Source organism: Phyllobates terribilis, unplaced genomic scaffold (genome assembly GCF_046119375.1).
Source record: "Phyllobates terribilis strain yellow unplaced genomic scaffold, ASM4611937v1 Scaffold_1__5_contigs__length_1240528914, whole genome shotgun sequence".
Classification (NCBI taxonomy): domain Eukaryota; kingdom Metazoa; phylum Chordata; class Amphibia; order Anura; family Dendrobatidae; genus Phyllobates; species Phyllobates terribilis.
In genome coordinates this window covers 525,465,232-525,491,358 of record NW_027362761.1, presented here as the reverse complement: position 1 = coordinate 525,491,358, position 26,127 = coordinate 525,465,232, and positions in this window count along the sequence as shown.

Here is a 26,127-nt window from a genome sequence, read left to right as displayed (position 1 = left end):
TGCTAAGTGGCCTGGAGCCGGACTACCAAAACATTAGCTTATTGTTTTGTACAAGAACTTCCCTTGACAGATGAGCAAAGTGTGAAGTTGGTCTTGCAATGGCTTATTACCTCCAGAAGAAGCATACATGACACTCTTTATCCATCTTTCTGCTACAGTAACATCAGAAAGAGGATACTATCATGTCCCGTGTTGGTGGATACATGGTCTAGAAGTGAAGCAAGTCTGATATCTCCTGCTGTCTACAAAATGCATTTACATTCAATGAGGTGGAAAAGAACAATAGCAATGTCAAATGCCTTGTTCCTGAACATGCACTATCAGTGTCCTCATACCATTGTCTATCAGCCGGGTGGGTAGTCTGTCCTTACGATAGGTGCTAAGAGATTTTGGATTTCTTCACTCATTGAAAAGTAGATTTTTTTAATTAACCAAATTTTTGATAATTTTTCTGGATACTGTGGTCCACCAATTCCATGAATTACTTTGTTTTCGCACCTCCGAACCCAATACAGCTTTAAAGAGGTTTCAGAAAACCTCTGTTTCTGGCTGCAGTTTGTTTACAAACTCTCCTTTATTCCTCCTCCCCAGGTCCGGCGCTGAGTCTGCACCCTTGCTCCCTCTGTCTGTTATTATCTGCAGCAGTGGCAGACAGCGCTGCAGACAATAACTGAGCCCTACGACTCTGAGCGGCACATCCTGTCAACTGTAGCAGAGCCGCTGAGCTTGGTTGTTGGCTGCATGTCTATCAGTATGCCGCCAGAGCTGCTGTTAATATTGGATGCTGGGAGAAGTGGCAGAGACTCAGAGCTGGACCCAGAAAGGGTGAGTAAGGCACAGTTTGTTTCTTTTTTAAAAACAAACTGCATATGGGAGACAAGGGTTTTCAAAACCAGAAAACACCTTTTAATATTGCATACACTGGTTTCCAAGACTCTTCATAATACTCAATGCACAATTTGTAGAGGTAGAACTATTTCCACATCATGGTTATCTATGCCCATATTTACTGTAAGATTTATTACAAATGTAACTTTAGAAATTATAAAAATTTGCCTCTATTCCATCACTAGCTCTCTCAAAAAGAAAAAAAACTGTCTCACTAGTGCCACCTATTGGTGGCAGGTTGCTACCCTATAATTAAAGGGAACCTGTCACCATGTTTTGAGTATCTAAACAAATGCCACCACCTTTATCTACTCATTTACTACAGTCCACAAATGTGTATATCATCTACTGACTCCCCATACAGTATATCCACCAAAATACCATTTGAATTTCTCCCACGATGCATGTAAATTTGTATGGTCTGGTCCAATGGGCATCACTGATGCAGTGTCTGTGCCTCCTCTCTGGTCCTAATTGCTCTCCTCTGGCTTTCATTGATGTGGATGACCCATTCTGCGTCATCTACAAAGCGGAATGTACCTGTGCAGTAGCATCGCTGGCCCACGCAGTTGCACTTTGCTGTGCTCTACTGAGCGCAGAGCATAGGACATCAATGTGCATGAGCCGAAAGATGTCATTCCAATATGTAGAAGCCGGAAAGACGTCTTTTTGTGTATGCGCAGTGATGTTCTATGCCCTGGCCATTTTTCTCCCATTGCCTCCTCTGCTCAGATCCCCATTCCTGTCCTCCTTCCAAGATGATAAGTCTAAACTACTCCCCTCCTGCCTCTCCAATCCCACAGTACAGGAAAGGAAGGGAAGGTGTGGTTTACACTTATCTCATGTCAATGTTGTAGCCATCTTGGAATCAGGAGAAAAGGAACACGGGAGCAGGAGAGAAAGCGGGAGGCAAGAAGGAGGGCATCACGTAGGGTTATAGCATCATGGCAAAAAACAACGTTTTTCGGACATAGAGCTGTCGTTAATTATGGTATGGCCAAAAAGCGGCAGTTTTTGCCATGATGCAATATTTTTAATGCACCTGGACCCTGACGCGCCCCCAGGGCCGTGGGGTACTCGGCAGCCGGGCCTCTGGTTGCCGGGGGATATCACGGTGGCTGGCCCGGTCCGTGACCCAGGGTGGTCAGTGAAAAGGGGAACTTCTATTATATATGGGGATTGTGGGGATTTTTCGTGACGCCACCTGTGGTGTCTGGTGAGGATCACCAGCGCTGCAACAGTCCCCTGAGGCAGATGTTAGGGCAGCTTGAGATGGAACGGCTCCCCACAGGTGGAGCAGGCCTCAGGGCAGTGAAGTATTGGAGAGTGGGTCGCGCTGGGCGTTGTAGCGCAGGGGATAGACGGCAGGACAGTCCTGGAGGAAGGATGGACACTCACACAGGGGTAAGCTACCTTTACTGGTGATGCTGCAGGCACGGTCCAGGGTACTGCAGGTGAAGGGCACACTTTTGGACTCTTCCCAGTTAGTGGGTTTAGGGCCTCCTGATCCGTTGCTTTCTTCTCTAAGCTTCTGACCTGCCTGGAGCTAGGCCTAGCTTGGTTACTGTCTCTCTTAGCATCTGCTGACCTGGTGGTAGGGCCTTCTCTTTGGAGATCACTCTCCCTGGACGCTGGGACCTCTGTGACTCCTAGCCCTGTTGCTACAATCAGCATTAGGTGGGCTTGGGACCTGTAGCTCTCCAGGGGTTCCGGTGGTTCCTACTGGGTGTAGAGAGTCCCTGTAGGCACGGACCCAGTGTCCGGTATATATATCAGGGTGAGCTTACTATGCTCCTCTACCCCCTAAGTTCCACTCTCCTTTTCTCCTCTTCTCCTCGCCGTCGACCACACTCGGGGCCCTAACTACTTGGCAGCTGGCATGCTGCGTCTTCACCGCTCTCTGAGCGTCGGCACGCTCTCAACTCACTCTGAGCTGTGTTCCTCTCTGAACACTAAACTGAAAACCAGACTAACTGAGCTGCCTGGCTCCACCTTCCCTATATATGTCCCTAACGGGCTCCCTCTACTGGTCTGAGGTGGAAGGTGGAGGTGTGTGAATGTGTGAGGGCCTCTTGTGGAGAAGTCCATCCATGCACCCTTCTGGGTTCTGTGGCACCAATGCGCAGCAAGGCACCACAACCCTTCTAATAAATTGGTGACGTTTTATATCCAAGCGGCTAGACAGCTTTGTTTTTTTTGCCTACATCTCAAGCCAAGCAGGAGCTTTCACTTTCCATGCTGAGGATCTTCTCAGCTGTTCTACAGAAGCTGGTGAACCTTGTACTTTGAGGTTATCACATCACATGGCCTAGTGCAGCCAATCAGAGGGGACTATTGCAGTCAGTATAAAAGATGAAGGCCAGCTAAACAGCGCCACTTTAGGATTATACAGTGTAGGAATAGAGGTCAGAGCACACAGCTCATTCACACAGGAACAGAAAAAGGCCAAAATTAGATTGAATTGTGCCACTGCACTAATGCTGAAGTACATTGAAAATGGCAGTCAGAAATATAACCCAAAGATTAAAGTTAATGGGAAGTCAGTGTGACTGTGAATTGATTGATCTATGATACACCATAGTGACAGCACCTGAAAAACAGCACTTTTATTTTAATCTTTACACACTGCAAGAGCCAGCCAGGAGGGCAGCTTAATATCATATGGTCTAATTTTGGTAGTAAAGAAGAATATTGAAATCTAGTCTTGTGTGTTATGGGCAAGGATGCCATATAGATATGTACTCTATGTGTATATATGTGTATAGTTTATATCTATATATATTTATATATATTGTGACAAAGTCACTGGTAGTGTGACGTAAGGGAGATATGTTAGCCTCAGTGATGTGAAACATGAAAGTTTCTCCTGCACATTAGGTGCAGAGAGGGCTAAGGGACCAGGTTAACAAGGGCATGTTTTTAGTGGATGGCGAAGTGCAGGGTGGGATGCCATCCACCATATTTCCAATCCAAGGCGTGGTCTGGGCTTTAAATAGGCAGCCTGTACACTCAGGTGTGGTCAGTGCTTGGATAAACCTGCTCCAGAGAGGATCATTCACATGTTGTGCTGACCCGTGTGTGCCTAATCCTGAGTGGCTGGACCCCGGCCGATATACGGACTGTGCTGCAACTTTGTATTTTGTTTTGCCATTTTTAGCCACATGGGCTGTGTTTTTTTTATGGACTCCAGGGTAGTTTATGACGCCTAATAAACTAACACGAAATTTAAACAGACGGTGTCCTGTGTCTATCTCTGCATACAGTCAAGCAAGTCGCCATACTACAAATGGTGTTAGAAGTGCGGGCAAAACTCCCAGCGAACCCCTGTGACTGTTACAAGAGGTGCTGCATGTCCTGGGCGAAGTCTGCCATAAGCCAGCAAGAGACACCAGACAAAATGTAGGACCTGCTTAAGCATCTGTTGCAGGCACTGCAGGCGCAGCAGCCACAGCACCAGCAGCAGCTGCAGCAACATCAGGCACAGCAGGTGCAACACCAGCAGCAGCACATGCAGAGCCAGCAGAACATGCAGCAGCACCGGGAGCAGCTACAGCAGCAATGAGAGCAGAAGCAGTAGAGCCAGCAGATACAGCAGTAGACAAATAAACTATTGATGCAGCAAATCCAACAGCAGCAATGCAATGATAGATGGAACTTCTGGCAGGGGAGATCTGTGGCAGGACAACCGCCCCACCCCCAAATCCAGGTGATGACTCACATGTCATGAAGACATAAGAAGAGCATAACAAAAGATGACCCCGGAGGATGACATTGAGGCGTTCCTGACTGTGTTTGAAAGGGTGGCGGAGCGGGAGAGATTACCTCCGGAGCAGTGGGCGGAGGTTCGGGTGCCATATTTAACAGGGGAGCCACAGAAGGCCTATTATGACCTGATTTTGCAAGATGCAAAAGAGTATGCAAAGTTAAAAACTGAAATTTTGGGGGTAACAATGTCTGTCAGGGCGCAGCGTGTCCACCGCTGGGCATATCACCGCGAGAAACCCCCTTGCTCCCAAATGTTTGAATCCTCTACATCTGCACAGATGGTAGAGCGAGTGATTATGGACCAGTTCGTACATTCCCTGCCAAGGTCAATACAGGCTTGGGTTGCCAAGGGTGATCCCCGGGACGCTGATGAACTGGTGGGTCTGGTTGAGAGGTATAAAGGGGCCGAAGGTTCCTTGGGAAGGCATCCCACTCCACACTGAGGAACTCACCAGGGGGCAGAGGCCCAAAAAGGAGTGGGGCATCCAAGGTCCAAAGGGGCAGGGGAGGTGATGCCCAAGGTCCTTGCGGGAGATATTATTTGTTGGATGTGTCACGGACCAGGCCATGTAGCTGCCTGATGCCCCCTGGCCTCTGAACATATGGACTGTAGCCTGGGATGTCACTGTTCCTACTATGCCTACCCCGCCTGCAGTGTGGACTATCAGCCCAGTGAGGGGACACAGTCGTGTCCCATGACCATTAATGAGGTACTGGTGGCAGGACTCCTGGATTCGGAGAGCTTGGTGACTCTCATAAGGGCCACGCTCCCACACCAGTTGATCCTCAGGAAAATCGTGGGTGTGCGGTGCATTCACGGTAACGCCAAAGATTACCCTATTGCCAGAGTGACTATACACACTGACTGTGGAGCTGAGTCCCATGAGGTTGGGGCGGTCAAGGATCTGCTTCACCCGGTAATAATAGGGCGGGACTTCAGACTGTCGTGGGACTTGTGGCGGAAAGCGGGGATGCCAAGTGTCTCGACCGGGAGACGGTTACACCATGATGCATCACCATCGCAGTAAGACAGATGAGTTCCCCCTGTGTGTCCTTGCAAGTAACGAAGACGAGCTGGTGACCACAGAGGCTGAGGTTCTGGGGGGAACTTTGGTACTGCACAGATGCGGGATCTTACTTTGAAGTATGCCTTTGACAATGTATCTCTAATCAATGGGGTTGCTCAAGAGCTGGGGGCTGACACCAGGTTCCCATATTTCTCACTCCATGGGGAACTTCTTTATCGGGTCACTAACCCAAAAGGGGAGGTGATACAACAGTTGGGGGTGCCGGGACCCTGTAGACGTAGAGTGCTAGACCTGGCCCATTCTCGCATCTTGGGTGGGCCTCTAGGGGTAGACAAGACTCAGGAGCAGGTCCTACAGAGATTCTACTGGTCTGGATGTCACTGTGAAATTGTGAACTACTGTAGGTCCTGTCCCATCTGTCAGCTAACGGCTCCCGTATCCCATTTCCGGAGCCCCCTAGTACCGTTACCTATCATAGAGATCTCATTTGATCGGATTGCCATGGACCTTGTCGGGACCCTGGTGAAGTCCGCCCAGGGGCACCAATACATCCTTGTAATATTGGACTATGCAACTTGGTATCCGAAGTGGAACCATTAATTCCTCCGCCCAAAGTGTCGCCAGAGAACTGGTACATATTTTCTCCCGGTCGGGTCTGCCAAGGGAGATCCTGACGGACCAGGGAACTCCTTTTATGCCAAAGGTGATGAGGAAGTTGTGTAAGGCTCTCCCAATTACACAACTCCGGACGTCTGTATACCACCCGCAGATGGACGGACTGGTTGAGAGATTCAACAACACCTTGAAGTCGATGTTGAAGAGGGTCGTGGAGAAGGATGGGCAAGACTGGGATTGCCTACTGCCATACCTGCTCTCCATTAGAGAAATTCCCTAGAGCTCTATGGGCTTCTCGCCATTTGAGTTACTATACGGACGACACCCTCGGGGACTTCTGGACATAGTCAAGGAGACCTGGGAAACAGAGGTTACATCCCACCAGAGCATCATCGAGCATGTGGCCCAGATGTAAGAGCGGATAGAGAGGGTGATGTTAATCATGAAAAAGAGCCTTCTACAGGCACAAGAAGCCCAGGCGAGGGTCTACAATTGGGCCGCAAGGCTGAGACAATTCAGCCGGCATGTTAGTGTTAGTACCCACGGTCGAGAGTAAGTTTCTGGCTAAATGGCATGGACTGTACAAGGTGGTCGAGAAGTTGAGTGAAGTTAATTACAAAGTTCACCAGCCGGGTGGAAGAAAGCAGTACCAGATCTACCACAGCAACTTGCTTAAGCCGTGGTGGGACAGGGAAACGGTGGAAGCTACGTGTCTAGGGGTCAATCCTGAAGCCAAGGTCGAGGACGTCAAAGTGGCAGAGACACCATCACTGGCCCAAAAACAACAGTTCCAAGAGCTCTTGCAGAGAAACCGAGACCTGTTCTCTGAATTGCCCGGATGTACGCAAGTTGTGGAGCATGAGATATTGATGGAACCGCACGTACGGGTGGACCAGAGACCGTATCGAATTCCCAAAGCCCGACACAAGGTGAGGAGAATGTTGAGCCTGGGCATTATCGAGGAGTCTAAGAGCAGCTGATCCAGCCTTATTGTTCTTGCATCCAAGCCGGGCAGTTAATGGCACTTCTGTAACGATTACTGGAAGCTAAACAAAGTGTCCAAGTTTGATGCCTACCAGATGCCCCGGGTCGATGAACTTATTGAGAGGCTGGGGCCTGTCAGGTACATCACTACCCTGGACATGACCAAAAAGTACTGGCAAATTCTCCTATCCCCAAGTACCAAGCAGAAAACAGCCTTCTCTACTCCCGAAGGGTGTTTTCAATACACCAGGATGCCGTTCGGACTACAGGGAGCTCCAGCTACCTTCCAGAGGGTCATAGACCAGATCCTCAGCTCTACCTAGATGACCTCGTGAATTTCAGCCCAGATTGGGAAACCCACATGCAGAAGGTCCAGGCAGTACTGGATGCCTTAAGAAATGGCGGGTTTACCATAAAAGGAAATGCCCTATAGGAAGAGAAGAGGCAAAATACTTGGGCTACGTTGTTCGAAGGGGTAAATAAAACCGCAAATGAACAAGGTGGAAGCAATCCAGAATTGCCTGCAACCGGCCTCCAAGAAACAGGTACGGGCCTTTCTGGGCATGGTGGGATATTATTGGTGAATTATCTTGAATTTTCGTCACAATAGCGGCACCCTTAACCGACCTACTTAAAGGTGCGAAGACGGTGATGGCCAAGTGTTCTTCTGAGGCGGAGGTCGTATTCCAAGAACTGAAGCGCCCCCTGTGTAACCAGCCAGTCTTGATAGTGCCTGACTTCCATAAAGAGTTTGTGCTCCTGATGGACGCCTCAGACGTTGGCATAGAAGCCATGTTATCCCAAGAGGTAAATGGGGAGGAACATCCCATTCTTTATCTGAGCAGAAAACTCTCAGCCTGCGAAAAGAACTATGCAGTTATGGAAAAGGAGTGCCATCAAGTGGGCGGTTGATACCCTTAGATACTATCTCTTAGACCGCAAATTCAGACTAGTCTCAGACCATGCTCCCCTAAGATGGATGAGGGAAAGGATGGGGAAAAATGCCCGAGTGACCAGGTGGTTCCTGGCCCTCCAGGACTTTAGTTTTTCAGTGGATCACAGACCTGGAAAATTATATGCTAATGCAGATGCCATGTCCAGACTTCCCTGTCTAACGAGAGAAGGTGCCAAAACCCCTGGCTTTGTGCAGAGGGGGGGAATATGTGACAAACTCACTGGTAGTGTGTCAGAAGGGAGATATGTTTCACTAAGGCTTTTAGCCTCAGTGATGTGAAACATGGAAGTTTCTCCTGCACATTAGGTGCAGAGAGGGTTAACGGCCCAGGTTAACAAGGGCATGTTTTTAGTGAATGGCGAACTGCAGAGGGGGACACCATCCACCATATCTCCAATCCAGGGAGTGGTCTGGGCTTTAAATAGCCAGCCTGTATACTCAGGTGTGGTCAGTGTTTGGAGAAACCTGCTCCAGAGAGGAGAATGCACATGTTGTGCTGACCCTAGAGTGCCTAATCCTTAGTGGCCAGACCCTGGCCGATATACGGACTGTGCTGCAACTTTGTATTTTGTTTTGCAATTTTCAGCTGCATGGGCTATATTTTTCTTTATGGACTCCAGGGTAGTTTATGACGCCTAATAAACTAACCCGAAATTTAAAGAGACAGTGTCCTTTGTCTATGTCCGCATACAACCAAGCAAGTCGCCATACCACAATATATATAAATATGTATACTGTACATATTTTTTTGTTTTTTTGTAAATACTAATCACATATCTACAGAACAACCTCATAAAGTGTGCTTGTTGTAAAAAATATTTTTTGCTCACTTCCTTGTCGTGATAGTCCAAACTTAGACCCATACATGCCACCCAAATACCATTGTTGGTTATCACCGGTTACCATCCATTTGGTTGAGGTCACTTGGACATTAATAAGATTGTGTTTGCATTAAAAAGTTCAAAAGTGCTTCAACACAGTCTTAGGCCTCATTCACATGTAAGTATTTTTTGATCGGTATTTGATCATTATTTGTATGCCGAAATACAGAACAGGTGTCAGCCTTTCAATTATAATTTTTCTCTGTAATTTCCACTCCTGATTTTGGCATACAAACACTGATGCAAAATACTGACCAAATACTGAAGTGTAACTGAGGCCTTAGAAAACCTTCCAAGTTTTATAGTACTGAGATTCACAGAAAACCAATTCACAATACAAATAAGTACAAATCAATTATGTATCCTACAAGCAATGTACCACTCTCAAAATAGTAAAATATATTATTTATTTATTACATGTAACATTATATTAATATTATTGATAAGCGAGTATGTTAACCCTTTAGGCGAGCATGCTCGGGTGCTCTCCGAGTATCTTAAGCATGCTCGGGTATTATGTTTGAGTTACTCCGTGTGCATGATTTGCGACTATTTGACAGCTTTAATACATGTTAGCTGTCAAACAGTCACAAATCATGCGCACATCACAAATCATGCACACAGAGTGACTCAAACATAACACCTGAGCACGCTGAAGATGCTCGGACAACACCCGAGCATGCTTGTAAATCTTGAGTAACAAGCATGCTCGCTCATCACAAATTGATATACATATATACCAGAAAAACAAATAACACATAAAACATAAGCAGCCCTTTAGGAGTATAAAGTTTTATAAATATTTCCCCAATATATACTTGTGGCACATTAGGCATTTGAAAAATTAGGCAAAAATCAACAGTGTAAAATAGGAATAATATGGTCCAGATTTCTCCGTAAGTGGCTGCACCCCGACACGCAGTTCTCTCCCTGCTTTTTCAAGCATTCTCTGATCCCCTTGCGAGAAAGAATGCGACCTCCGCCTCAGAGTGCGAAACATTAGTTTGGATGCGGCCACTTACGGAGACATCTGGACTATATTATTGTTATTTTACACTGATATACAGTATATATGAGCATCTCTTTGATTGGACATACATATATATACTAGATGGTGGCAAACCAGTGGTCGGCAAACCAGTGGTCGGCAAACTTTTTTGCACCAGGGACCGGCTTTAAGCAAGACCAGTTTTCAATGGCCCGGTGGGGGTGGGGGCGGGGCTTTGGTCATATGTGGGTGGGGTTATGGAGGGGTGGAGCTTAGTGCATGCTTATCATATAATTATGACATTTATAATGAGAATGTGATTCAACTTACCATAGGTTCAGAATGAGTGGGAGCACCAGGCTTGTTTCCCTGGATCAGTGGGAGCACTGGGCTTGTTTTCCTGCAACAAGACGGTCCCATCTAGGTCCCATCTGATGATGATGACCACTACTGCTGCTACTGGACACAGCCACTGCTGCTACGAATTTTCACTGTTATTTGCTTTTTTCACTTTAACCAGAAAATCTGCTGCTGGGCCGCACGACACCAGAACACAGCTACAGGAGTCATAAGGGTGGGACACCTAACGTCATATCTAGCTGCCCATTAGCATCCAGAGCCCCTCCCCCTCCAACTCGCAGCTAGCAGGAGGGGAAGGAGCGCTGGACACACATGACCTGCTTGTCCCTGCTCCTGCCTGAGCACATTCTGCGAGTAGGGCCGCATGGCTAATTATCTATTCACTGCCAGTCCCTCCTCCTCTTTTCTTATAGGCTACTGATCACATGCTGGCTTTCTCCCTGCTGATCCTCTACAACTGTCAGCGGCTCCGCGGACCGGCTGAAAAACCCCAACGGCCCGGTCCTGGTCTGCGGACCGGCGGTTGGGGACCTCTGTTCTAGAATATGTATGCGGCCGACCGGGCGTAATCAGCAGAGCGGTGTTTAAATTTGGCGCCAAAATCGCTGATTGGTCGAGGCCGGCAACCGTGACCAATTAGCAAAGCGGTGTTAAAATTTGGCTCCTATATCGCAGATTGGTCATGGCCGGCGGTCGCGACTAATCAGCAGAGCGGTATTTAAATTTGGCGCCAATAATGGTGATTGGTCGCGGCCGTGACCAATCAGCAGAGCGGTGTTTAAATTTGGCGCCAATAATGCTGATTATTCGCGACCAGTAACCGCGACCAATCAGCAGAGCGTTGTTTAAATTTGGCGCCAATCTCGCTGATTGTTCGCAGCTGGCGTCCGCGACCAATCAGCAGAGAGTTGTTTAAATTTGGCGCCAATCTCGCTGATTGGTCGCGGCTGGAGTCCACGACTAATCAGCAGAGCGTTGTTTAAATTTGGTGCCAATCTCGCTGATTGGTCGCGGACTCAAGCCGCGACCAATCAGCAGAGCGTTGTTTAAATTTGGCACCAATCTTGCTGATTGGTCGCGGCTGGCATCCGTAACCAATCAGCAGAGCGTTGTTTAAATTTGGCGCCAATCTCGCTGATTGGTCGAGGCTGGCAGCCGCGACTAATCAGCAGAGCGTTGTTAAAATTTGGCGCCAATCTCGCTGATTGGTCGCGTTTGGCGTCCGCGACCAATCAGCAGAGCGTTGTTTAAATTTGACGCCAATCTCGCTGATTGGTTGCGGCTGGAGTCCGCGACCAGTCAGCAGAGCGTTGTTTAAATTTGGCGCCAATCTCGCTGATTGGTCGTAGCTGGCGTCCGCAACCAATCAGCAGAGCGTTGTTTATATTTTGGGCCAAAATCGCTGATTGTTCGCTGCTGGCGTCCGCGACCAATCAGCACAGCAGTGTTTAAATATGGCGCCAAGATCGGTAATTGGTCGCGGCCGCTATTTAAATGTGGCGCCCAAATCGGTGATTGGTCGCCGGCAGCGGCCGCGACCAATCAGCACAGTGGTGTTTAACTTTTGCGCCAAGATCACAGATTGGTAGCGGGCGGAGCCCGCGACCAATCAGCGAATTGTATTGGTGAGGACCGGGGAGCGCCGCTGCCTGTGCGGCTACTTCCGCTGCGAGAAGCCGGGAGATGAGCGGCTTCTCGCAGCAGAAGTATCCCGACCCGCTGCGCCACTCCCCGGTCCTCCCTTGACACCCTAGCCGCATGGAGGTCAGCAGCGCCGGTGGTTGGGGTCCTTCTGCTGCTAGCGGCCGGGAGATGAGCGCCTCGTGCCGGTCATCTCCCGGCAGCATCGCCGCTGAGCTCTGACCCGCAGATGAGCCGCTAACGGCCGCCATCTTTTTTCTGAAATCCCGCGTCACTGATTGGCCGCTGCCGGACCAATCAGCGACGCGGGATTTCCTGGACAGACAGACAGACAGACGGGATAAGACGATTATATATATAGATATACAGAACAGACCAAAAGTTTGGACACACCTTCTCATTTAAAGATTTTTCTGTATTTTCATGACTATGAAAATTGTATATTCACACTGAAGGCATCAATACCATGAATTAACACATGTGGAATTATACAGTACAGACCAAAAGTTTGGACACACCTTCTCATTTAAAGATTTTTCTGTATTTTCATGACTATGAAAATTGTACATTCACACTGAAGGCATCAAAACTATGAATTAACACATGTGGAATTATATACTTAACAAAAAAGTGTGAAACAACTGAAAATATGTCTTATATTCTAGGTTCTTCAAAGTAGCCACCTTTTGCTTTGATGACTGCTTTGCACACTCTTGGCATTCTCTTGATGAGCTTCAAGAGGTAGTCACTGGAAATGGTCTTCCAACAATCTTGAAGGAGTTCCCAGAGATGCTTAGCACTTGTTGGCCCTTTTGCCTTCACTCTACGGTCCAGCTCACCCCAAACCATCTCGATTGGGTTCAGGTCTGGTGACTGTGGAGGCCAGATCATCTGGCTTAGCACCCCATCACTCTCCTTCTTAGTCAAATAGCCCTTACACAGCCTGGAGGTGTGTTTGGGGTCATTGTCCTGTTGAAAAATAAATGATGGTCCAACTAAACGCAAACCGGATGGAATAGCATGACGCTGCAAGATGCTGTGGTAGCCATGCTGGTTCAGCATGCCTTCAATTTTGAATAAATCCCCAACAGTGTCACCAGCAAAGCACCCCCACACCATCACACCTCCTCCTCCATGCTTCACGGTGGAAACCAGGCATGTAGAGTCCATCCGTTCACCTTTTCTGCTTCGCACAAAGACACGGTGGTTGGAACCAATGATCGCAAATTTGGACTCATCAGACCAAAGCACAGATTTCCACTGGTCTAATGTCCATTCCTTGTGTTCTTTAGCCCAAACAAGTCTCTTCTGCTTGTTGCCTGTCCTTAGCAGTGGTCTCCTAGCAGCTATTTTACCATGAAGGCCTGCAGCACAAAGTCTCCTCTTAACAGTTGTTGAAGAGATGTGTCTGCTGCTAGAACTCTGTGTGTCATTGACCTAGTCTCTAATCTGAGCTGCTGTTAACCTGCGATTTCTGAGGCTGGTGACTCGGATAAACTTATCCTCAGAAGCAGAGGTGACTCTTGGTCTTCCTTTCTTGGGGCGGTCCTCATGTGAACCAGTTTCTTTGTAGCGCTTGATGGTTTTTGCAACTGCACTTGGGGACACTTTCAAAGTTTTCCCAATTTTTCACACTGACTGACCTTCATTTCTTAAAGTAATGATGGCCACTCGTTTTTCTTTACTTAGCTGCTTTTTTCTTGCCATAATACAAATTCTAACAGTCTATTCAGTAGGACTATCAGCTGTGTATCCACCTGACTTCTGCACAACACAACTGATGGTCCCAACCTCATTTATAAGGCAAGAAATCCCACTTATTAAACCTGACAGGGCACACCTGTGAAGTGAAAACCATTTCCGGTGACTACCTCTTGAAGCTCATCAAGAGAATGCCAATAGTGTGCAAAGCAGTCATCAAAGCAAAAGGTGGCTACTTTGAAGAACCTAGAATATAAGACATATTTTCAGTTGTTTCACACTTTTTTGTTAAGTATATAATTCCACATGTGTTAATTCATATTTTTGATGCCTTCAGTGTGAATGTACAATTTTCATAGTCATGAAAATACAGAAAAATCTTTAAATGAGAAGGTGTGTTCAAACTTTTGGTCTATACTGTTTATAAATATGACGTTACATGTGTCTCAATTAATTTTTTAATAATTAAATCATATGTTTTACTATTTTGAGTGTGCTACATTGCTTGTTGTATAGGTATTGAAATTCATGGTAAATTTACTCGTGAATAATCAAATATTGTGTATTTTTTTGACTTAGTGTAATACTTTGTTCCAAATATTCCTAATTGTCACTCAATACCTTGAGCTTGTACTGAGTAGAATAAAATGAAAAACAAATGTACCAGACGTAGGAAAAGATACTGTAACATACCTGGCGGCGTTCTTGCATAGGGCACCATCTCCCACTATGCAAGATCACAAACTTGATCATAAGTCCAGTCTGCTAGCCTGGCTTCTTTCCATGCTGTCGGCTGGCCTCTGTTCTGGCTGCTTAGGGCGGCGCCCGGTCACTTCCTTTTTCTTGTAGCTGTTGTGGGCACACCCCTAATGCATCCTCAGCCTATTGCTGTCAGTCACTGGATATTTAAACCAGCTTCACCTGGAAGCTGATGCCTGAGCAACTTTATCAATCAGTGTGCTCCTTGACTCTGAATGTGCCAGGTCGTGTTCTGTTTCTCCTGCCTGTCTGACTTCCTGGAGGCTGTATTTCCAGGCCTGTCTGATCACGCTCCTAGCCTGTTCGTCCCGCCTTCTAGGGGCCGCATACCTAGATCTGTTATCTGTGTTTCTTGCCTGTCTGTCCGCCTTCCTGGAGGCTGTATTTCCAGGCCAGTCTGAACACGCTCCTAGCCTGTTCGTTTCTGCCTCTGGGGGCCGTATTCCCAGGCTCGTTCCTGTATTTCACTGCAGTAACAGTTCCTGTCTGAACTGTCTCCTAACCTGTTACTTGTTTTGTTTCTATGTCCGTTTCCTCCCTTTTGCTGCAGTGTCTGAACCGGCTCTTGGCTATACCTAGGCTCGTTCCTGTATTTCGTTGCAGTACAGTTCCTGTCTGAACTGTCTCCTAACCTGTTACCTGTTTTGTCTCTATGTCCGTTTTCTCGATTTTTCATGCAGTGTCTGAACCAGCTCTTGGCTATACCTAGGCTTGTTCCTGTATTTTGTTGCAGTACAGTTCCTGTCTGAACTATTTCCTAACCTGTTACCTGTTTGGTCCCTATGTCCGCTTCCTCCCTTTTGTTGCAGTGTCTGAACCAGCACTTGGCTTTACCTAGGCTCGTTCCTGTATTTCGTTGCAGTACAGTTCCTGTTTGAACTGTCTCCTAACTTGTTACCTGTTTGTCTCTTTGTCAGTTTTCTCTCTTTTTCTGTAGAGTCTGAACCTGCACCTAACTCCTACTCGTCGCTGTACTTCTGTTTGTGAGTTTGGAGTCCACGCGCTACTTCTTTGCAAGTACCTTGTGTGTATCTGGTTCTGCCTTTCCCTTCCACTCTGTTCCGTGTGAACAGAGCCCTGTCCCCTCTGCTCTGTCTTTGCTCACCACTTTGGCGGTTTATCTCTGCTCTGTCTTACTTACCGCTCTGGCGGTTTCTGTCCGCTCTGCTCTGCTTTGTCTACCACACTTGCGGTTTCGCTTTGCTCAGCCTTGTCCACCGCGCCTGCGGTTTCGCTCTGCTCTGCCTTGTCCACCGCATCTGCGGTTTCGCTCTGCTCTGCCTTGTCCACCGCATCTGCGGTTTCGCTCTGCTCTGCCTTGTCCATCGCATCTGCGGTATCGCCCTGCTCTGCCTTGTGTTAGAACCTTGCTGTTAGGTTTTTTTTCCTTTGCTGGTCACATGACCTTGTTGGCCTATTTAATCCTGCTCCGCCCTTCTGGCTTTGCTGGACTTCATTGTATATCTACTTTCTAGCTAGCCTGTGCTCTGTGTCTTGCTCTGTTAGTTTGCTTGGTCTACTGACCTCTATGTTCTATATATTTTGTTTGTTCGTCTGTCTGCTACTATTTCTGTTAGGAGGTGTCCCATATTCCTCCCAGTCCTTAGTACTTGTAGGGATTCCTCCCCCACATCTATAGGTCTTCGTACAGACTAGCTTAGGACTTTAGCAGGTCTGATCGCAGGATCAGGTTCCCTGTTACATCGTAGGGATTCAGCTGAGTTCTATCGTAGGGACAGATCTCCTCTCTTTCCTTAGCTCTGGTAGCAGAACATAACAGTAAGTCCAGCCAGCAAATTCTCTAAGGAAAGATTTTTTTTGTTCCATCATGGTGTCGGTTCAGGATTTGGCTAAACACCTGCAGGGACTCTCTCTGGAAGTGGCCGAGCTCCGTCAGCACGTGAGTAACTGTCCTGGAGCATATTTCTTGGAGCCTAAGGTATGTTTGCCGGATTTATTTTTTGGTGAACATCGAGAATTTTTTTCATTTAAAAATGCTTGCTTATTGTATTTTCGTTTGAGACCCAAGTCCTCTGGGGATGAATCCCAGCGCGTAGGGTTCATAATGTTACTTTTGAGCAAAGAGCCTCAGGAGTGGGCCTTTTCTTTGCAACCTAGTGATACATGCTTCAGATCAGTGGATAGTTTTTTTTCTGCTTTAGGACTATTATATGATGATCCTGACCGTGTCGCATCAGCTGAGACTGAGTTGAGATGTTTAAAACAAGGATCAGGTAATGTCGAAAAATATTGTACTCATTTTCGTCGTTGGTCCACTCAAACAGGGTGGAACGATTCTGCTCTGAAAAGTCTATTTCTTGCTGGGCTCAGTGAAAGGGTTAAAGACCTGCTAATTGCTTATCCTACACCTGAGGATTTGCAACAGGCTATGCAATTAGCTATACGGGTGGATAGAAGACTGCGTGCTAGGGTTAATGAGAGCAAATCCTCTGCTATGTCAGTTTCTGGTTATGATAATGTGTGTACTAACAGTGGTGAACCGATGGAGATTGGATCGGTGGCACCTCGCTCTCAAGAAAAAGACCGTCGTTTTTCGGAAGGCTTGTGTTTCTATTGCGGAAAATCTGGTCATTTGATTAAAGGCTGTGAGCTTCGTATGAAGAAAGAAAAAAAAATGGTCAGTCATGCCCGTATTGCCTGTTTAAATTCCAAGGGTTTATTTTTAGCTGCTTCCACGATTGCTCAGGAAAAATTAATGGAATTTCGGGTGTTTGTTGATTGCGGGTCTACACTGAATGTAATTGATGGGGGATTCGTGGAAAAACTCAATTTAAAACCTGAACCTTTATCATCCCCCATTGCTGTGGTTTCTGTGGATGGTTCCCCTTTGAAGAATATTACTCTCAAGGTCTGTGAATTTCCTCTCACTATTAATGGTGTTCACCATGAGAAATTGGATTTGGTAGTGTTGAATAACTTGCCTTCTCCAGTAATATTGGGATTGCCCTGGTTAAAATTTCACAATCCTGTACTGGATTGGTCTACCAGTGAAATTAAATCCTGGAGCCATAAATGTTATGACAAGTGTTGTAACGGGCGTATTGCAGCTTTGGATAGGGGAGAATTGCCTGTTCCTATTCAGGATTTTTGGAGAGTTTTTTCTGAGAAAGAATCGCAGGTTTTGCCTCCCCATAGAGACTATGATTGTTCTATTGAATTTGTCCCTGGAGCGACTCTTCCTAAAAGTCGTTTATTTAACCTTACTATTCCTGAGAGGAAGGCTTTGGAGGAATACATACAGACAAGTTTGGCCGCCGGTCACATTAGGCCCTCTAAGTCTCCTGTGGCGGTTGGATTTTTTTTTGTAAAAAAAAAGGACGGCGGTTTACGTCCTTGTCTGGATTTTCGTGAGATTAACAAAATTACGGTACGCAATCCTTACCCACTGCCATTGATTCCTGATCTGTTTAACCAGTTATTGGGGGCCAAGTGGTTCTCTAAAATTGACCTTAAGGGGGCATACAATCTGTTGCGCATGAAGGAGGGTGATGAATGGAAGACTGCTTTTAACACTCCTGTGGGTCATTTTGAGAATCTGGTTATGCCTTTTGGTCTTACTAATGCTCCTGCATTTTTTCAGAATCTGATTAATGACATCCTTAGACCTTTGATCGGTAAAAATGTGGTTGTGTATTTGGATGACATTTTGATTTATTCGCCAGATCTGGAGTCTCATTGGCGGAGCGTGCGTGAGGTATTACAGTTATTAATGGACAATTCGCTTTTTGCTAAGCTGGAGAAATGTGAGTTCGCTGTACAGAGAATTAGTTTTTTGGGCTACATTATCTCCAGCAAAGGTTTTGAGATGGATCCGGTTAAGGTTCAGGCTGTGCAGGAATGGCCTAGGCCTATTGGTTTGAAATCGATACAGAGGTTTTTGGGTTTCGCCAATTACTATAGAAAATTCATAAAAATTTTTTCTAGTATTGTCAAACCTCTGACTGATCTCACCAGGAAAGGTGCTGATGCGGTTCAGTGGTCTTCTGAGGCCATTGAAGCTTTTGTGTATCTCAAGGAGAGGTTCACCTCTGCTCCCATCCTTATGCAGCCTGATGTTACTAGGCCGTTTTTGGTTGAGGTTGATGCTTCCTCTGTGGGGGTTGGCGCAGTATTGTCTCAGGATAACGGGGATGGATTACATCCCTGTGCCTTTTTTTCAAAAAAATTTTCGGAGACTGAATTGAATTACGATATTGGTAATCGGGAATTATTGGCTATTAAACTCGCATTTGAACACTGGCGCCACTTCTTGGAAGGTGCGGAATTTCCCGTTCAGGTTCTTACGGATCATAAAAATCTGATATATCTTGACGCTGCCAAGCGCCTGAATGCCCGTCAGGCTAGGTGGGCACTGTTTTTCTCGCGGTTTAATTTCTCCGTTACTTACATCCCTGGTACTAAGAATGTTAAGGCGGATGCCTTGTCTCGCAGTTTTTCTCCCATAGTCGGTGCTGAGAAAGAGGAAAACATTTTACAAGAAGGTGTTGTGATAGCTGCTTTAGACTCCGTTTTGGAAGATGAGATTCTTAAAGCTCAGGAGAATGCCCCATCTAACACTCCTCATGGGAGGTTGTTTGTGCCTGGGACCTTTAGGAGAGATTTGTTTGTTGAGTGTCACGAATCTCGGTTGGCAGGTCATCCCGGAATCTCTGAGACCAAGAGACTGGTGGGTCGCAGTTTTTGGTGGCCTGGATGGCAGAAGGAAGTCATTAAGTGGGTGCGCCAATGTACTGTATGTGCTAGATCTAAGTCCTCACATACTCCTGCTGCGGGGTTGCTTTGTCCTTTGGAGGTCCCCAGTGCTCCTTGGACACATTTGGCTATGGACTTTATAACTGACCTTCCCCCCTCTGAGGGTTTTACTGTCATCTGGGTGGTCGTGGACCGTTTTAGCAAGATGTGTCACTTGGTTCCCTTCGTCAAACTGCCCTGCGCTAAAACTCTCGCTAAGGCCTTTGTCAAGGAAATTGTCAGACTTCATGGCGTTCCTACTGACATTGTTTCTGATAGGGGTCCTCAGTTCGTGGCTCGTTTTTGGCGTGCCTTTTGTGACAGGTTGGGAATTAATTTGTCGTTTTCGTCCGGATATCATCCTGAATCTAATGGCCAGACAGAAAGGAAAAACCAGGATGTTGAGCAGTTCTTGCGTTGTTTTGTGGCAGACAATCAAGAGGGGTGGTCTGAGTTTCTGCCACTTGCCGAATTTGCTCTGAACAATCATACATCTTCTTCTGCTGGTTGTTTGCCTTTTTTTTGTTGTTCTGGGAGACATCCGTCGTTTGGGTCGTTCTCCAAGTTGGGATCTGCCGTGCCTGAGGAGGAGAATTTTTCCGGTGAGTTGGAAAGAGTTTGGACGGATGTGCGTGGTAATCTTCAGGAGGCCAACAGAAAATCTAAAGACTACTTTGATAGGAAACGACAGGAGGTTTTGTTCGCTGTTGGTGACATGGTTTGGTTGTCCTCTAGGAATCTGCGGTTGAGGATTCCTTCTAAGAAATTGGGTCCCAAGTTTGTAGGGCCCTTTAAGGTGCTTCAGGTTGTCAACCAATCTGCTGTTAGGTTGGAGGTTCCTACCTCCTGGAGAATTAATCCGGTCTTTCATGTCTCTCTGTTAAAAAAAGCTGTTGTGTCGGATGGTGACGCCTCTGCCTCTGTTCCTCCGGTGGTGGAGGACGGGGAATATGAAATTTCTCGCATCCTTGACTCTAGACGGTATAGAGGTAGTTTGCAGTATCTTGTGGCCTGGAAAGGTTTCGGACCCGAGGATAACTCTTGGGTGAGGTCAGATGATGTTTCCGCGTCCAGACTTATCAGAGCGTTTCACAGGAGATTTCCTGATAAGCCTGGTCCTAGGGGATCCGGAGGATCCTCTTAGAAGGGGGGGTACTGTTAGAACCTTGCTGTTAGTTTTTTTTTCCTTTGCTGGTCACATGACCTTGTTGGCCTATTTAATCCTGCTCCGCCCTTCTGGCTTTGCTGGACTTCATTGTATATCTACTTTCTAGCTAGCCTGTGCTCTGTGTCTTGCTCTGTTAGTTTGCTTGGTCTACTGACCTCTATGTTCTATATATTTTGTTTGTTCGTCTGTCTGCTACTATTTCTGTTAGGAGGTGTCCCATATTCCTCCCAGTCCTTAGTACTTGTAGGGATTCCTCCCCCACATCTATAGGTCTTCGTACAGACTAGCTTAGGACTTTAGCAGGTCTGATCGCAGGATCAGGTTCCCTGTTACATCGTAGGGATTCAGCTGAGTTCTATCGTAGGGACAGATCTCCTCTCTTTCCTTAGCTCTGGTAGCAGAACATAACACCTTGTCCACTGCACTTGCGGTTTCGCTCTGCTCTGTCTTGTCCACCGCACTTGCGGTTTCGCTCTGCTCTGCATTGTCCACTGCATCTGCGGTTTCGCTCTGCTCAGCCTTGTCCACATCATCTGCGGTTTCGCTCTGCTCAGCCCTGTCCACCGCACTTGCGGTTTCGCTCTGCTCAGCCCTGTCCACCACACTTGCGGTTTCGCTCTGCTCAACCCTGTCCACCGCACCTGCGGTTACGCTCTGCTCAGCCCTGTCCACCGCACCTGCGGTTTCGCTCTGCTCAGCCCTGTCCACCGCACTTGCGGTTTCGCTCTGCTCAGCCTTGTCCACCGCACCTGCGGTTTCGCTCTGCTTAGCCTTGTCCACCGCACCTGCGGTTTCTCTTTACTCTGCCTGATTACCGCATCTGCGGCTCTGAACTCGTCTCCTAGTCTGTACTGGACCCTACCCAGCCTATGCTCTATCCTGCCTGTTCCTGTATTCCCCGGTGTGGGTCAACAGCCGTGTCCGGGGTCTCACCTGGAGTCGCTCCTGGTCCCTCTGCTCGGTTCCTCCCTGGTGCACAGGCGTCGTTAGCCGTCGTGCGACCTTGGTCGGATCGGGTAGATACTTAGTTACGCCCCTCCAGGCACTCTCCGGTTCATGGTCCAGTGGGATTACTAAACACGCACATGCCAGTCAGTCCGGGCGTGTGCATAACAGTTTGCTCAGGTCATGGTTCCCGTTGAGCCCCACGGCCCTTCGCTCTCTGAGACATTTTGAATCCGTTTCCAGTGAATACGTGCATTAAAAATAAATAAATCATTTTTTTTTCTCTACCTATGGCCAAGGCGATGTACGCACCAGTACAAATGGAGCTTTCTGTACTCGTTCCTGCGGATCCGCCACGGTACTATGGGGATCCTAAACAAAGCCGTGCGTTTGTGGAGCAATGCATGCTGCATTTCAAGTTCTACCCTCTCTATTTTTCTACTGATTGGTCTAAAGTGGCATTTATGTTATCCTACCTAGCGGGTGATGCCTTGAAATGGGTCACCCCCCTATGGGAAGCATGGGATCCTATCATCCTTGACCTGCAGGCCTTCCTGGTGGCCTTTCTAATGGTCTTCGATGACCCTAATCCTGGAGACTCTGCTGAAGCTGCCCTTACCAGTGTCCCGGAGCAGCCCCGATGGGTGATGTGTGTGGGTAGCGCACCAGTTCTCCTGCCCGAAGAGACTGCTGCCCACCCAGAAACCAGACTGAAGATGGTCCCTAAGCAGGGACTCTCCATCTTTAATGAATCTGGCGATACGTCCATCGAGGCGGAGAATACTCCCAAGTCTCTGCACCCCTCTAACCTGGTGGAGGACCTCCAGTTGCCTCCTGAATCCTCCGGGGTGCTACCTGTTATCGAATGGAGAGAGACTTTCCTACACACTGTACCGGATACCTCGCCCACTTTATCCAGTGAGCTTGACCAAGTGTACTCTGAAACATTGATTACCCCCGAGTCTCTGCACCCCTCCAACCAGGCGGAGGACCTCCAGTTGCCTCCTGAATCTTCCGGGGTGCTGTCTGTTAACGAATGGAGAGAGACTTTTCTACACCCTGTACCGGATACCTCGCCCACTTCATCCAGTGAGCTTGACCAAGTGTACTCCGAAACAGTGGTTACCCCCGAGTCTCTGCACCCCTCTAACCAGGTGGAGGACCTCCAGTTGCCTCCTGAATCCTCCGGGGTGCTGTCTGTTAACGAATGGAGAGAGACTTTCCTGCACCCTGTATCCGATACCTCTCCTGTATTCCCCGGGGTGCTACCTGGTAACAATTGCAGTGAGACTTTCTTACACCCTGCACCTTCTACTGCGCCTACTTCATCTAGTAAGCTTGGAAAAATGTACTTCGAAGCACTAATGACCCCCGAGTCTCCGCACCTCTCCAACCAGGCGGAGGACCTCCAGTTGTCTCCAGAATCCACCGGGGTGTTATCTGATAACAAATGGACAGAGACTTTCTTACACCCTGTACCTGGTACTTCACCTACTTCATCCGTTGCTGAGGATGGCTTGATGGGAGGAAGCATCCTAGTTACCAAGATGATGAGACCAGTTTTGTTTCCTCTAGTGGACAGAAGAGGTAATCCTCTTGAAGAGAAGGATTGGCCTCCCAATTCTCTGTGGAACACTCTTGCAGGCTTGAAGAAGAGGGGGCGTAAAGGGGGGGTACTGTAACATACCTGGCAGCGTTCTTGAATAGGGCACCATCTCCCACTATGCAAGATCGCAAACTTGATCATCAGTCCAGTATGCTAGCCTGGCTTCTTTCCATGCTGTCTGCTTGCCTCTGTTCTGTCTGCTTAGGGCGGCGCCCGGTCACTTCCTTTTTCTTGCAGCTGCTGTGGGCACACCCCTAATGTGTCCTCAGCCTATTGCTGTCAGTCACTGGATATTTAAACCAGCTTCACCTGGAAGCTGATGCCTGAGCAACTTTATCATTCAGTGTGCTCCTTGACTCTGAATGTGCCAGGTCCTGTTCTGTTTCTCCTGCCTGTCTGCATTCCTGGAGGCTGTATTTCCAGGCCTGTCTGAACACGCTCCTAGCCTGTTCGTCCCGCCTTCTAGGGGCCGCATACCTAGATCTGTTATCTGTGTTTCTTGCCTGTCTATTCGCCTTCCTGGAGGCTGTATTTCCAGGCAAGTCTGAACACGCTCCTAGCCTGTTTGTTTCTGCCTCTGGGGGCCGTATTCTCAGGCTCGTTCCTGTATTTCGCTGCAGTAACAGTTCCTGTCTGAACTGTCTCCTAACCTGTAACTTGTTTTGTTTCTATGTCCATTTCCTCCCTTTTGCTGCAGTGTCTGAACTGGCTCTTGGCTATACCTAGGCTCGTTCCTGTATTTCGTTGCAGTACAGTTCCTGTCTGAACTGTCTCCTAACCTGTTACCTGTTTTGTCTCTATGTCCGTTTTCTCCCTTTTTGCTGCAGTGTCTGAACCAGCTCTTGGCTATACCTAGGCTCGTTCCTGTATTTCGTTGCAGTACAGTTCCTGTCTGAACTGTTTCCTAACCTGTTACCTGTTTGGTCCCTATGTCCGTTTCCTCCCTTTTGCTGCAGTGTCTGAACCAGCACTTGGCTTTTCCTAGGCTCGTTTCTGTATTTCGTTGCAGTACAGTTCCTGTTTGAACTGTCTCCTAACTTGTTACCTGTATGTCTCTTTGTCAGTTTCCTCTCTTTTTCTGTAGAGTCTGAACCTGCACCTAACTCCTACTCGTTGTCGCTGTACTTCTGTTTGTGAGTTTGGAGTCCACTCGCTACTTCTTTGCTAGTGCCTTGTGTGTATCTGGTTCTGCCTTTCCCTTCCAGAGCCCTGTCCCCTCTGCTCTGTCTTTGCTCACCGCTTTGGCGGTTTATCTCTGCTCTGTCTTACTTACCGCTCTGGTGGTTTCTGCCCGCTCTGCTTTGCTTTGTCTACCGCACTTGCGGTTTTCGCTCTGCTCAGCCTTGTCCACCGCGCCTGCGGTTTCGCTCTGCTCAGCCTTGTCCACCGCATCTGCGTTTTCGCTCTGCTCTGCCTTGTCCACCGCATCTGCGGTTTCGCTCTGTTCTGCCTTGTCCACCGCATCTGCGGTTTCGCTCTGCTCTGCCTTGTCCACCGCACTTGCGGTTTCGCTCTGCTCTGCCTTGTCCACCACACTTGCGGTTTCGCTCTGCTCTGCCTTGTCCACCGCATCTGCGGTTTCGCTCTGCTCAGCCCTGTCCACCGCACTTGCGGTTTCACCCTGTTCAGCCCTGTCCACCGCACCTGCGGTTTCGCTCTGCTCAGCCCTGTCCACCGCACCTGCGGTTTCGCTCTGCTCAGCCTTGTCCACCGCACCTGCGGTTTCGCTCTGCTCAGCCTTGTCCACCGCACCTGCGGTTTCGCTTTACACTGCTTGATTACCGCATCTGCGGCTCTGAACCCGTCTCCTAGTCTGTACTGGACTCTACCCAGCCTGTGCTCTATCCTGCCTGTTCCTGTATTCCCCGGTGTGGGTCAACAGCCGTGTCCGGGGTCTGACCTGGAGTCGCACCTGGTCCCTCTGCTCGGTTCCTCCCTGGTGCACAGGCGTCGCTAGCCGTCGTGCGACCTTGGTCGGATCGGGTAGATACTTAGTTACGCCCCTCCAGGCACTCTCCGGTTCATGGTCCAGTGGGATCACTAAACACGCACACGCCAGTCAGTCCGGGCGTGTGCATAACAGATACTATCACCTCCATCACCAAGTGCCATCTGATTGTGAGACTCCTTTTTAAATAGACCACCTGATATTGTCATCTGGAGGTGCCAGTGACAAGGCTACTGGAAGAAAAGACTTTGTGACTTCGATCCTTTGCACAACTCCGAAATGCAGGAGTACTGCAAAGGTTGTTCTGCTGACATATAGTGAGGTGAACTACAAGAGTTAAGTACCGTCCCAACTGGGTACACCTTGTCGTTGTGGGATCGCACTTAGATTTTTTTGATCAAAACAATGTTAACTAAGTACACTATGGTATTTTCATGTACTATTGCTATTTATTTACTTACTACAGGATATTTGCTCATTTTGTTTTTATCTCAGGTTTTGTTTGTTAATTGGCCCCAGTATGAATGCACACCTATGCATAGTACTTATACCAACATATGCCTTGGCTCAATTTTTTTTGTTTTGGTATAGACAAATATAAAGCTGTGAAGATCAGGTCAGGAGACCCGTGACCAGTCCAGCCATCGGGATCTATATTGAGGCCATGAATGTTGATACTGGGAAACTTGTTGAATGGCTCATTATACAAGTTTAATACTATATTATTATTATTATTATTATTATTGTTAATGGCCTTCAGCTCGCTCTTGAGCTATGGCAATTTGCTTAAGTCCAACAAAATGACATCCGTCCATAAGCCAATTTTCTGGATTCTTTTTAAAGGGGATGTCCACTAGTTTTATATTGAAGAACTATCCCTAGGATTATTATTTTATGGCCTTCGGCTCGATCTCTTGATGGATGAACGCTCAGTAGGAAGATCGATTTTGTGCAAGCCTAGATAGGACCACCAGGGTATACTCCACCATTATCTTGATTGTATCCAGCCGTTGGGTTGTTGGTCTTCCTCTTCGCCTTGTTCCTTCTGTTCTGCAGACCATGATGTCCTTCTCTCAGTGATTGTTCTCTTCGTATGATGTGTCCAAAGTAGGCAAGTCATAGCTTGGTGATCCTTGCTTTGAG